Below are 12,153 nucleotides of genomic sequence, written 5' to 3' on the forward strand. Positions count from 1 at the left end.
GGGGTTTTGGGATGTGAATGAGAACATTTTGCCCGTGGGCTCAATGGCATTACCACAACCCCATCAGCTGGCATTGAAACCACATATGTTTGACTTACCTACTATTGACCAGTACTGGAATGAAAGTTGCCACAAGTGTCACCAGGGTCAACAGTACCAGACCGGCCCCTAGTGCAGTGTTTAAGCACTGTGCCTAGCGAGCTATAGCCTACATGGCTGACTGCAGCTTAAATCCTAGCTTTTGTGGCTTGAGAAACACTCTGGTGTGTATGCACGTATACCCCAAATCCTGATGGGATGGAGAAGTGGAGAAAAGGATCGTGGTGACCCGCCCCATTGAGGGGAACATTCTCTTTCTCTGGTGAGTGTACGCATGCCCTGGCAATTGAAAGCAAAAGGTCGACAATCATCACCTTTCTTGGAGAAGGGAATTTAGTACAGCTAATATTTGACACATGGGAACTTTTTTTTTTAAAGAAGGATTTTTGTCATAGGGTATGTGCACTTACTGGAGCAGCAGTGACAGAGAGAGAAAAAGTGAGAAATGGCCCCCCAGCAGGGAGGGGCAAACAGCAATTCCTTCTTCTTCATTTTCCTTTCAGGATTTTTGAGCACAAATGCACACATGCCTAGCATGCTTCCAGCTGCTGGGTCCGGACCGCAGTTGGCCAGATGGGAGTCCAGCACCTCAACCATTATGCCATCTGCTGGCCCTGGGAACAGTTTTTTTAAAAAGCCTATTTGGGTTCTGAATTGGAAAGCAACTGTATTTGTGCTCTGCCACTATAGCCTAACAGCGATGAAAGAATTATAGAACAGGAAGGAATTAAATGAGTGGAGTTATTATGGGGTACACCAGGGTTAAGACTGGAGGCTACAGGTAGAATTCATGAGTGAGAACTCAGATTCAGTGGACAGGAAGCTAGGTTCCAGTTCTTCACCATCCTAAACTGAGAGGGTGGTTATTATCTCTTCGTTTCTTTAATTTATAAGATGGAAAGTAACGATGTATGTTCTAGTCATGCCTTCTTCATAGGGTTTTTGTAAAGATCACATGATACCATTCATGAAAGAGCTTGAAAGCTTAAAAGCACCAAAGAAGTAAATGAGTGTAAGGCAAACAAGATGGTTCTGTTGACTATCCCCCGACCATTGCTGCTCCCAGTGTCCAGCATGGTAACCTGGACAGAGTGGGCACTGGAATGCGGTGCACCCTTCTAGGGGTTGCCATCATTTAACTGAAGATCAGCTGGCCCAAAGGGCAAGACATCCCTATAAGGTAAGCCTTGCTTTCCCTTGGGATTGCATTTGCAAATTCTGATACAGGGGCTTACAGACTTCTTAACAAAGGGTCCAAAAGAAACACGCTTTCCTATCTGAGCATCACTTTCTATGAGAAGAAATATCTAGACATGCCAAGAAACCAACGTTTGATTTTTTTTTCTGTGGGTTAATTTTATTTTACGCAGAGAGGACTGAGAAACATGGACTTAAAATTACAAAAGGAATATTTTTGGGCAAAGAGGGGAGAAGGCAATTTTTCTTAAGGAAAGAAAAATGTGACAGTAAGAGAGCAGAAGAGTTTTATTTCTCCTTGAGGGTTGGAAGGAACACAGCTCATTATCAGTGGAGGCCTGGGTAGACTTCTGGAGATTTTTAAGAAAAAAAAGAGGTAATTACCTTTCTGAGGTGACTTAAGGGCATCTCTTTTCAAGGCCTCTTCAATTTCTTTGTTGAGTCTATAAACTTTGTGAGGGAAAATAGAAATGTATATCTACTTCAAGAAAAATGTGACAAGCTATCTTTTACTGTGAATTCTTGCTTTTTAGGTCTCCATATTTTTTAGTACAGAGACTTCTAAGAAATGAGGAAAAATTGATTGAAATTTGAAAGCATGACATCATAAAAAAAACACACTAGCAATTAATTCAAGATGTACTATAATTTCCCATTAGGTGGGTTATCCTAAGAGTTAAGTCCTAAAAATGTAGCTCTCCAATGCTGTCTTTAAAGAGGGTGGAAATGATGAAGTACCTAGAGCCAAATATAGATCATTTCAGAATTGAAATGATCCATCCTCTGGCTGCCTGAGGCTAAGAAAGAAATAGCCAACACCAGACTGTCCACCTTTCTTCAAGAGAGTAACAAAGTAGTGATAGAGTAGAAAAGATACATAAAAATAACTGACCCAAACAGAGAAAGCTTTGGGCATATTTCAAAATAACACTGAAATAGCTTCAGGGGACTATAGGTCATAAAATTGCACCATATTTTAAATTCATGTTAAATGATTAGATTTTAGTTACTCGTGCCCCAGAACACAAAGAAACGTGAAATGACGGACATATCAACTTGCCTCACTATAGTTACCATTTTATTGCCCATGCACTCCATAACATCATGTTGTATATCTTAAATACATGCAATAAAATCCATTTTCTTAAAACCCTAAGCAACAGCAACAAAACCCCAAAATAGCCTCAGGGGTCTACAACGAGGCTTCCTGATAGAGAGATGTCTACAAAAGTTTTTCAGAAAAATTCACCTTTTAAAAAACTGTTAATAATGTTAAGACTTTGAAAAGTCCTTCCCATCTATTAAACTTGGAGGGAAGAGACACTTATCCAGAAGCAAGAAACAGGTCATGCGAGATGATCCATTAATCCCTGAACTAGGGCCTATAAACGAAATGGTTTATTGAGGAAAAAATGAAAGAATTTACAATCTTTGTCAAAAACTCAAAATAACTCCCGTTATTTCTCTGTTTCAAATCAGGATTCATAGGCAGATCCAAAGAGTAATGATTTTTAAATTAAAGAGTTTTATGAGCTTTTCAAATAGAGGAATAAAGCTAGAGGGTCAGGCTTTTTCTCCAAAGGAAAAATAAAAGGATTGCGTGGGAAGGGGGCCGTAAAAACAAAGCAAGGGAGAAGAAAAATCTTTCTTGGAGTGCTCAGTAAAACATATTTACAGAGTACAGTAAAACTGTGTAATCTCAACTTTTTATTAGCAAGAGAATGCTTCCCTAAGCAAATTAATAGTTGAACAAAAGAGTTCAGGTAGGATCTAGAACTCGGTTATGAGAATAAGTCATGCTTGTCATTAATGGGACAGTTTGAAAACCAAACATGCCTCACTTAATGTCTAAATGTTTACAATAAAAAGACTGTGAGAGATTCTATTTGATAGTCCCTGTGTACACTATCAGTTTGGGTTAAATAATGAGTAATCAGACTTTTTTAAAATTTTTTTTAAAATTTATTCATTCATTTGTTTTTGTTTGACCAGAGCAAGATGGAGATTTTTTTAGGGGGTTAGAGAGAAAGGGAGAGAAAGTGGGAAAGCAAGCCACCAGATCTAGGACTTGAACCATGGTTGGCTGTGTGGGAGCATCCAGCACCTTAACCACACCACCACCTGCTGGTCGCCAGTAATCAGACTTTTTGAGTGTGAGGGACATTAGAGAAAAATTGAAGTTGATTCAACCTCTCAGTGTATACATGAGAAAATAGGATCTCTTTGACACTGGGTGTTTAGTTAAAAGTCACAGCTAGCTGGTGAAAGGCTAGTTCTAGGGTCATGTTTTAAAATGTCCTCTCCTTGAGGCCAGCAGGTGGTGTAGTGGTTAAGGTGCTGGACTCCAATATGGCCAACTGCAGTTCGAGTCCCAGACCTTGTGGCTCACTTTCTCATTTTCTCTCCCTCTGTTTCTCTCTGGTGAGCACACATGGGCTACAGCACATTAAACAACAACAACAACAACAATAATAATAAATAAAATTAAATATTTCTAAAAAAATGAATAACTGAAATAAAATATTCTCTCCAAATTTTTTCCCCTCTATCATAATGCTTTACTTGACAGTCATAGAATGAAAGGTTAGTTTGGGTTGGGAAGAAGCCTTAAATTCATCTGAATTTTGGGGGTAAGCTTTTCATTGCTGCATAATGTACAGACTGAAAAAAGTAGAGGTCATAAATATACTTCTTGATGAGTTATCTCAAATTAAACATATCCCTAGGTCAAGACAGGACATTACCTAAATTCTGCCACCCAGGGTCAAATACTTTGTGCAGCTGGGAAATGATTAAACTGAGGTAAAAAGTAGAAGTCATAAATATACTTCTTTTTTTTTTTTGGAGAGAGTTTTCACTGTAGGGCGCGTGCGCTCGCCCGACAGACAGAGAGACAGAAAGCGAGAAATCACCCCCCAGGGGGGATGGTCACGCCGCAATCCCTTCTCCTCCATTCTCCTCTCGGGATCTTGGGCACGCACGCACACGCGCCCGGCGTGAGTTTTAAGCCACTGGGTCCGGGACACGAACCACGGTCGACTACGTGGGAGTCCAGCGACATAGCCATTACGCTAACTGCTGGTTCCCATAAATATACTTCTTGATGAGTTATCTCAAATTAAACATATCCCTAGGTCAAGACAGGACATTACCTAAATTCTGCCACCCAGGGTCAAATACTTTGTGCAGCTGGGAAATGATTAAACTGAGGTCTGACCTGAGCACATGAGCGAACTTTTAGTCAGAACATGGAACATGGTCTTGCTAAGCCTACTTCAGTATTTTCCCACTAACTAAATGAATTCATTACATTAGCTAATAAACTAACAAAGAGGAATTAATCTAAATCTATCTCATTGACCAGCATAAAGCCCAGCACGATATAAAACTGCAACAAGAGTCCCCAAAATGTTTGGTTGAATGAATTAATGAAATTAATACTGTGGAGTGGTTGTCCGACTTGTTCTAGAATATTTATGCATTGGAGTATTTATGCATTGACTAAATGCAACATCTTTCTTTTATTTGATGTTAAGTATAATTGCCGAAGATTCTCCTGTTTCACAGTATCTGTGCTCTTTGATGTTTTCCTCGGCCTCATCACAACATAGTGGTGATTCCAGGCTCTCTGGGGGTGTTGGTGAGTGAGGCACTTGAAGCTGCATGAGCAGAGGGTGTTACCCTTTGTCAGGTTTTCTGAGGTGGGGAAGGCAGGGGTAGTTGCGAGCCATGAGCCACTTATTCACTGGATGACTCCTACTACTCATATTTGAAGAACTTTTCTCTGGAGTTCCTGAATATGAAGACTAAGTATTTTGGAAGCAGTGTGGGAGATGGAGTTGTGGAGCTCACTAGCTAAATCCTTTTTTTTAATAGAGATTTTTGCTGTAGAACACATGCACTCTCCAGAGAGACAGAGATAGACAGAAAGCGAGAGAAAGTGAGAAATCACTCCCCACTGGGGAGTGATTTGCCACACAGCAATTCCTTCACTTCCATTCTCCTCTCGGGATTTTTGGGCATGAACACACACGCATCTGGCATGAGTTTTAAAGCTACCAGTTCCAAGACTCAAACCATGGTCAACTAAGTTTGCCAGGTAACCATTCTGCCATCTGCTGGTCCCAGTTAAATCCTATTTTAATCAGCGCAACTCATTCCTAGTCTCCTTTGCCAATGACTAAAACTTGATCTTTCTCTTTTCACCACTCAGTAATAATTCATGGATAAAATACCCTTTTCCCCTTGGATTTTAAGTAGGTCTGGTTTTGAAGAATTGTAGTTACCACTAGGTTTTGATTTTGTGTTAGTTGGGTATGATTTACATACCATAAAAGTACCCAACTTAAGGGTACATTCGCAGAGTATCGGTAATAGTCCACAGTCTTATGAGTTTGAATGACTGTGTCAACATGTAGGACAGTTCCATCACCCTAGTTTTCTTGTGTTCCTTCACAGGCGATTACCTGCCCCAACCTCCAGGCCCAGGCAACCACTGACCTGCTTTCTCTTACTATGTTTCTATCTTTTCTAGAACTTCATGTAATGGAATCAGATGATATGTGGTCTTTTGTGTTTTGCTCTCACTTTACATTATGCTTTGACATTCATCCATGCTGATGTGTATATTATTATTTTTTAATTTGGAAAAATTTGCTTATTTGTTTTCTGAGAGGGAGAGATAGAGGCATTCCAACGGAGGTCGTCATGCACGATTCACCCTCAGCCTCTGTCAGCCAGGATAATGGGCGTGCTATGTTGTCTTTCAAAAGTTTTGTTTGTTTGTTTATTTGTTTGTGTATTCTTCGTTTAGATCTATAATCCAGTTGAAATTGATTTTCCCCCCCAGAGGTGTGTGTACCTACCAGAGACAGAAACAGAGGGAGTGGGGGAGAAATCACCCTCCAAGGGGATGTGGTCATGCTACAATCCTTCTTCTCCATTTCTTCATTCTTAGGGGACTTTATGCACACATGCATCACTTGGTTTTCAAGTCCCCAGTCTGGAATTCAAATTGCCTGGCCATGTGGGGCCTGGCTTTCTTAAACACTAGGCCATGGGTCGACCAAGGTTAATTTCTTCTACACAAACACCCAGTCATTCCAGCATAATTTAGAGACTATCTTTTGCTCATTGAATTACCTTGGCTTGTGAAAGGACTTGGCATATCATGGAATAAAAAGCAGGTCAACATGGCCTGAATGTAGTGAGGGAAGAGGAGAGTGTTGTGTAATGATGCTGGAGAGAAAGACAGAGGTTAAACATCGTAAGGTCTTACGGGCCTTGATAAGAAATTTGAATTTTATTACAGGAGCAATATAATTGCTTCCAGGGTTTTACACAGGCACCACTACAAGGTCTGATTTACATTTTAAAGAGATAATTCTGCATCTGTTTGCACCAATCCAGTAACCCACTTTGATGAAGTTCACTATTGACCGTGCAATAATAAGCAGAGTTTGATGGAGTTTATTGTTTATTCAGTGGGGCAAAATTTGACCTCATAGCTCAGCAGTTCTTAAATTGCCAACTGCACATTTGCCTTTCCTACTCCTCCTTTTAAGAGACTGTATAAAACCAGAGCTAATGCAGTTTTGTGGATGCTAGCTTACATGCTGCTACTGCCAGAAGTTCTTGCCAGGAATATTGAAAATGCTACCTGGTGCTTTATGTCCTTTGGCTTCTCTTCCTATCTTTACTTCTTTATTGCCAAGGTAAACACTATGCTAGTGCCAACAGAAGAAAGCTTAAAAAGACTTCATAGTTATCAGAGACTGCACACCCCTGGGTGATTATTACCAGCTTAATTTAAGGTGTATCAAGTCGGCTAAATGTGAGAAATATGTGGTGGAATTTTTATACTACAGAAAAACATAATGTATTGTGATCATCCCTTGAACACAAAAATAATTACATTACTTAAATAGGGAAAAAAAATTTGAGGCCTGAGCCCTTGCTTCTGTAATTAGAGTAGTTTATAAGAGAAACTAGAAATCTCTGCTAACAGACTGAATTCATTCTGGCTAATTTTATTGAAGGATGATTAAATGGTTAAGTTATATCCATATTATCTTTCCAACTTAATTTTAAAGGGTTCATTGCTTAAATACGTGTCTGAGTTTAAATTGTAGTAGTTTTAAGTAAATATTTTAACTTTCAGATCATTAACTATACTGAAGTTAAGAGATAAAGGAATTAAAATTAAATGAAGTTGTTAAAGATCATCTTTTTTTAAAGAATTATTTTATTTAACTTTATTTATTTATTTGACCAGAGACAGACAGAGCGAGAGCGAGAGAGAGAGAGAGAGAGAGAAAGTGAGAAAGCAAACTACCAGGTCCAGGACTTGAACCACAGTTGGCCATGTGGGAGTCTCGTGCCCTTAGCCACCACACCACTTGGCAGTACCCGGATATCCATTTTTTTTAAAAAGAATTATTTTATTTAACTTTATATATTTATTTATTTATTTTAATTTGACCAGAAAGGACAGAATGAGAGCAAGAGCAGGAGCGAGAAAGAGAGAGAGAGGGAAAGTGAGAAAGCAAGTCACCAGGTCCGGCACTCGAACTGCAGCTGGCCATGTGAGAGTCTAGCATCCTTAACCACCATGCCACCTGCTGGCCCCAGGTCATCCTTTTTTTCTTTTACTGAATGAATTATTTCTTTTTGATCAAGGTAACCTGTTTGGCTTATGTGTTCTCCAATTAAGTTTCAAAATTTGCATCCATAACTGTAATTCAATGAACATTGGGAAAACATTGACTAGGAGGATAGACAATTCATTAAATAAAATGTTAGTACTGGTCTTAATAGCTTGGGCATTGTTAATTTTACCTTCCTGATATTTCCTCCACAGTAATCAAAATTGCACTTTAAGGTTATTTTTAGATTTTTAAGTGTAGAATTTAGTTTTAGTTCTCTAAAAGTTTTTCATTGATGAAAACAGCAATGCTAATGTGGAGGTGAGAAGTTTTTTTTTTTTTTATTTAAAGAGGGATAGAGAAACTTTGACTTCTATTGGACTAGGTGTTGTGCAACTTCTCCCACCAAAAACATCTAGGACTTATGAGAGGAATATCTTCAAAACCAATAAAAAACAAACTGGAGTGATAAGCTAGCACTAACATTCTGACTTTTTGGGAGGTATTGGACAATACCAAAAATAGAGACCAGCATTTTGACAACCTCATAAAAGGATAAAGCCTTTTACCTCATGAGAGGAGCAGATAACTAAGACTCATACATTAAACTAGGATGGTCACAGGCCTGGACCGTGGTGAAAAGTGGAAATAGAAAAATCATTCATCTGTTGGCAAAGGGAACCAAAAAGAGGCTTAAAACCTTAGTCAATGACTTCAGGTGGGGAAAGCGTCCTCTCTTGAGAATACCGAATGACAAGACTACCCATACATGGACTCAGGATTTGAATGTATGAGTCTGCACAGTTGAACAAACGCTCTTCTGGCAATTTAATTTCAAGTGCTATGAGGTGAATAGTGCAGCAGATCCATTGAGCATCTACAATAACAAACCCATTCCGGACCAGCAGATGGCATAATGGTTATGTCAGTGGACTCCCATGTAGTCAACCATGGTTTGAGTCCCAGACCCGGCAGCTTAAAACTCACACCACGCATGTGTTTGTGTGTCCAAGATCCCTAGAGGAAACTGGAGAAGAAGGGATTGTGGCATGGCCATCCTTCGTGGGGAGTGAGTTCTCACTTTCTGTCTCTCTGTTTCTGTCTCTCCAGAGAGTGCACATACCCTATAGAATATCTCCCTTTAAAAAAAAATAAAGAACAAACCCATTCACTAGGAGAAAGGTATTCTCAACTTGTGTCAGCTAAATAGGAGCTCATACAAAGAAACAAGTGAGTAATCAACAAAATTATTAGTGAATTAGATAGACCATGTGGGACCTGAGATGTTGCTATTGTCTAATTAGAATATAAAATAAGTATACTTTAAAAGTTCCTGTAAGTAAATACAGTCTATGTACATTATATTATATTCATGACTAATGACTAAGAATATTTTTAAAACTGCACAGGTTCAGAGAAATCTAAATAAAATCTATAGAAATAAAGATATCATTATTTAAATTAAAACTCAGAGAATTAACTATCAGACCAGACAAAAGTGAAGAGAAATAAATGACCTAGAGAACAAATCTGAAGAATTATGTAGAGTTTAGCACAGAGAGATAAGGAGACTATGAAGGACAAGTTAAGACAGAAATGAAAAGGTCTAACACACACTTACTGAAGTTTCAGAATAAAAGAGTAGTGGGAAGGAGAGAAAATGTTTTCTAAAGTATTGGATGTGAATTTTCTACACTTGAAGAGACATGCAAATTCTTAGATTTAGAAGACACACACAAAAATCCTAAACTGAATAAATAAAAAACATTTTTAAGTTAGTCACATTGTAGTTCAAGTGAAACCATGGATGATGAGAACATAAATCAAATGATGGCCTTCGAAGGAACAAAAATTAAATAGATGTTACAGCAGGAAAAATGGGAACTAAAAGAAATTAGAGAAACATTTTTTAATGTGCTAGAGAAAATAGAAGCTAACATAAAATTGTAGCTTTTATTTATCCTTTTATTCAAAAGGATATATTCAAGACAAAAAAGTAAAATGACCTGAGGTGCCTAAGGTGGAAGGTCTAATAGTCAAGAAAAATGGTATACAAAAAAAGAAAAAGTAAGTGCAAAGATAAACATAAATCAAGTATAAAAAGTAACATAGGGGCCAGCAGGTGGCATAATGGTTAAGGTGCTGAACTCCCACATGCCTGACAGTGGTTCTAATCCTGGAACTGGAAGCTTGAAAATCACTCTGGGCATGTGTGCATGTGTGCCCAAGATTCTGAGAGGAGAATAGAGAAGGGATTGTAGTAGGGCCGTTCCTTCCCTCTCCCTGCCCCCGCCCCGGTGATTTCTCACTTTCCCTCTCACTGTTTCTCTGTCTTCTCAGTAAGCTCATGCACCCTATGGCAAAAACCTTTAAAACAAAGTGTTATCATTTAGTTTGTGGTAAACTATAGAAAAATTATTGTATAATAATAACAACTTTTTAAATGGGTGGAAAGTTGTTGTGGGTTGAATTTTCTCCCTGGAAAGATATATTTGAAGTAATTACTTTACAGAAGTAATTACTTCTTTACAAAAGTAATCCAGTTAAAATGAGGGGTTCAGTTTCTTTATAAAAAAGGGAAATTTCAATACAGGAAAGAAACTTATACAGGGAGAACACCATGTGAAAATGAAGGTGGAGGTTGCATGATGCTTCTACAAGCCAAACAATGCCCAAGAGGGCCAGCAAACCCGGCATGAGTTTAAGCCACCAGGTCTGGGTCTCAAACTGTGGTCGACTACGTAGGAGTCCAGAGACATAGCCATTACACTAACTGCTGGTCCCAATTCATGTTTGTTTCTTAAGCAAACTATTCCTAAGGATTATGTCTTAGTAAATAATATTTTCAAAAAAATCTACTAAATACCTATCCTGGGGCACCTATGATTAAAAAGACCCCAATATGTTGTTACAGTCACTTGCATTCAAAAATAACTTGAAATTGAGAAGACGGCCTTGGTATTGTATGCATTCAGCCAAAACATATGAAAAATACATTATTTGCTGCCCTGTTCCTGAGATTTTTTAAAGGTTTCCTACAGCAAATAATCTCTAATCACATACACATTTAAGAAGAGGCTGAATCAAATACTTTAAAACCATAGAGCCACAGATGAATTTAGTTTCCCATGATCCTACCAGTGACTTGGAACCTGTTTCTTGCCTAAGACCTGCTCTCACAAAGGCATAGCCTATGCCTATTACCAGGACTTCCATGGCTTTTATTAGACCACTCATCAACACAGAGAGAGGAAGATGCAATTTGGTACATGTAATTCAAAAGAATTTCTTTCAGACTTTTTTCGAGGTAGTATTGGAAAGTTTCCTTGATTTCTACCTTAAGAGAAAATTGGATCTTAAATTTAACTCCACAGAAACACATCTTTCTGAGAATCACAAATAAAACGGGTTTCCTGCCTGGGGACGCTTGTCTATTGCTCTCTCAGACTGCACTGGCTCTACTGTGGAAAACGAAACACTGCTACTTTAGCTGTCTCAGAAACTGCCCTAAGAAGGATGTCCAGTCTCCCCTACGATGTTCTGTTGAGTTGGGACTATTGGACAACGCACTCAGAAGACAAAAGCTGGAGCACAAGAATGGGAAAGATAAAGAAATAAAACTACCCTTTTGCTATTGATGAGATAATATTCTTGGAAAAGCTAAGCAAATCAATAATAAAGTGAACACTATATAAATTCTGCGAGGTAACAGGACACAGTTTTAACAGATGAACAGATTTTGGGTATGCACACACATGTGCCCAATGTGTTTTTCAAGCCTCAGAACTGAGACTCAAACTGCTTGGTTGACCATGTGGGATCTGGCTCCCTTAATCCCCAGGCTATGGGGCTGGCCCTGAAAGAATGAATATAAGAATGTATGTTAATGGGGCTGGTGGGCGGCATGGTGACTAAGACACCAGATTCCCACATGGCAGACCGTGGTTCACGTGTTGGGCCTGGTGGCTTGTTATCTCGCTTTCCCTTTCTCTCTCTCTCTCTGCCGCTTTCTGATCAAGTTAAATAATAATAATAAATAAAATTAAATAAATAAATATATTTTTTAAAAGAATGCATATAAGTGAGTGGGAGAAATTAGAGCATGGTATACCACAGCAGAGTAAAAAATATGGACAAGGGGCCTGCAGGTGGCATGGTAGTTAAAGGCGCTGGACTCCCACATGGCTGACTGCATTGCCACTATCGGACCTGG

The sequence above is a fragment of the Tupaia chinensis genome, unplaced genomic scaffold, assembly GCF_000334495.1.
Source record: "Tupaia chinensis unplaced genomic scaffold, TupChi_1.0 Scaffold145685_1, whole genome shotgun sequence".
NCBI lineage: Eukaryota > Metazoa > Chordata > Mammalia > Scandentia > Tupaiidae > Tupaia > Tupaia belangeri.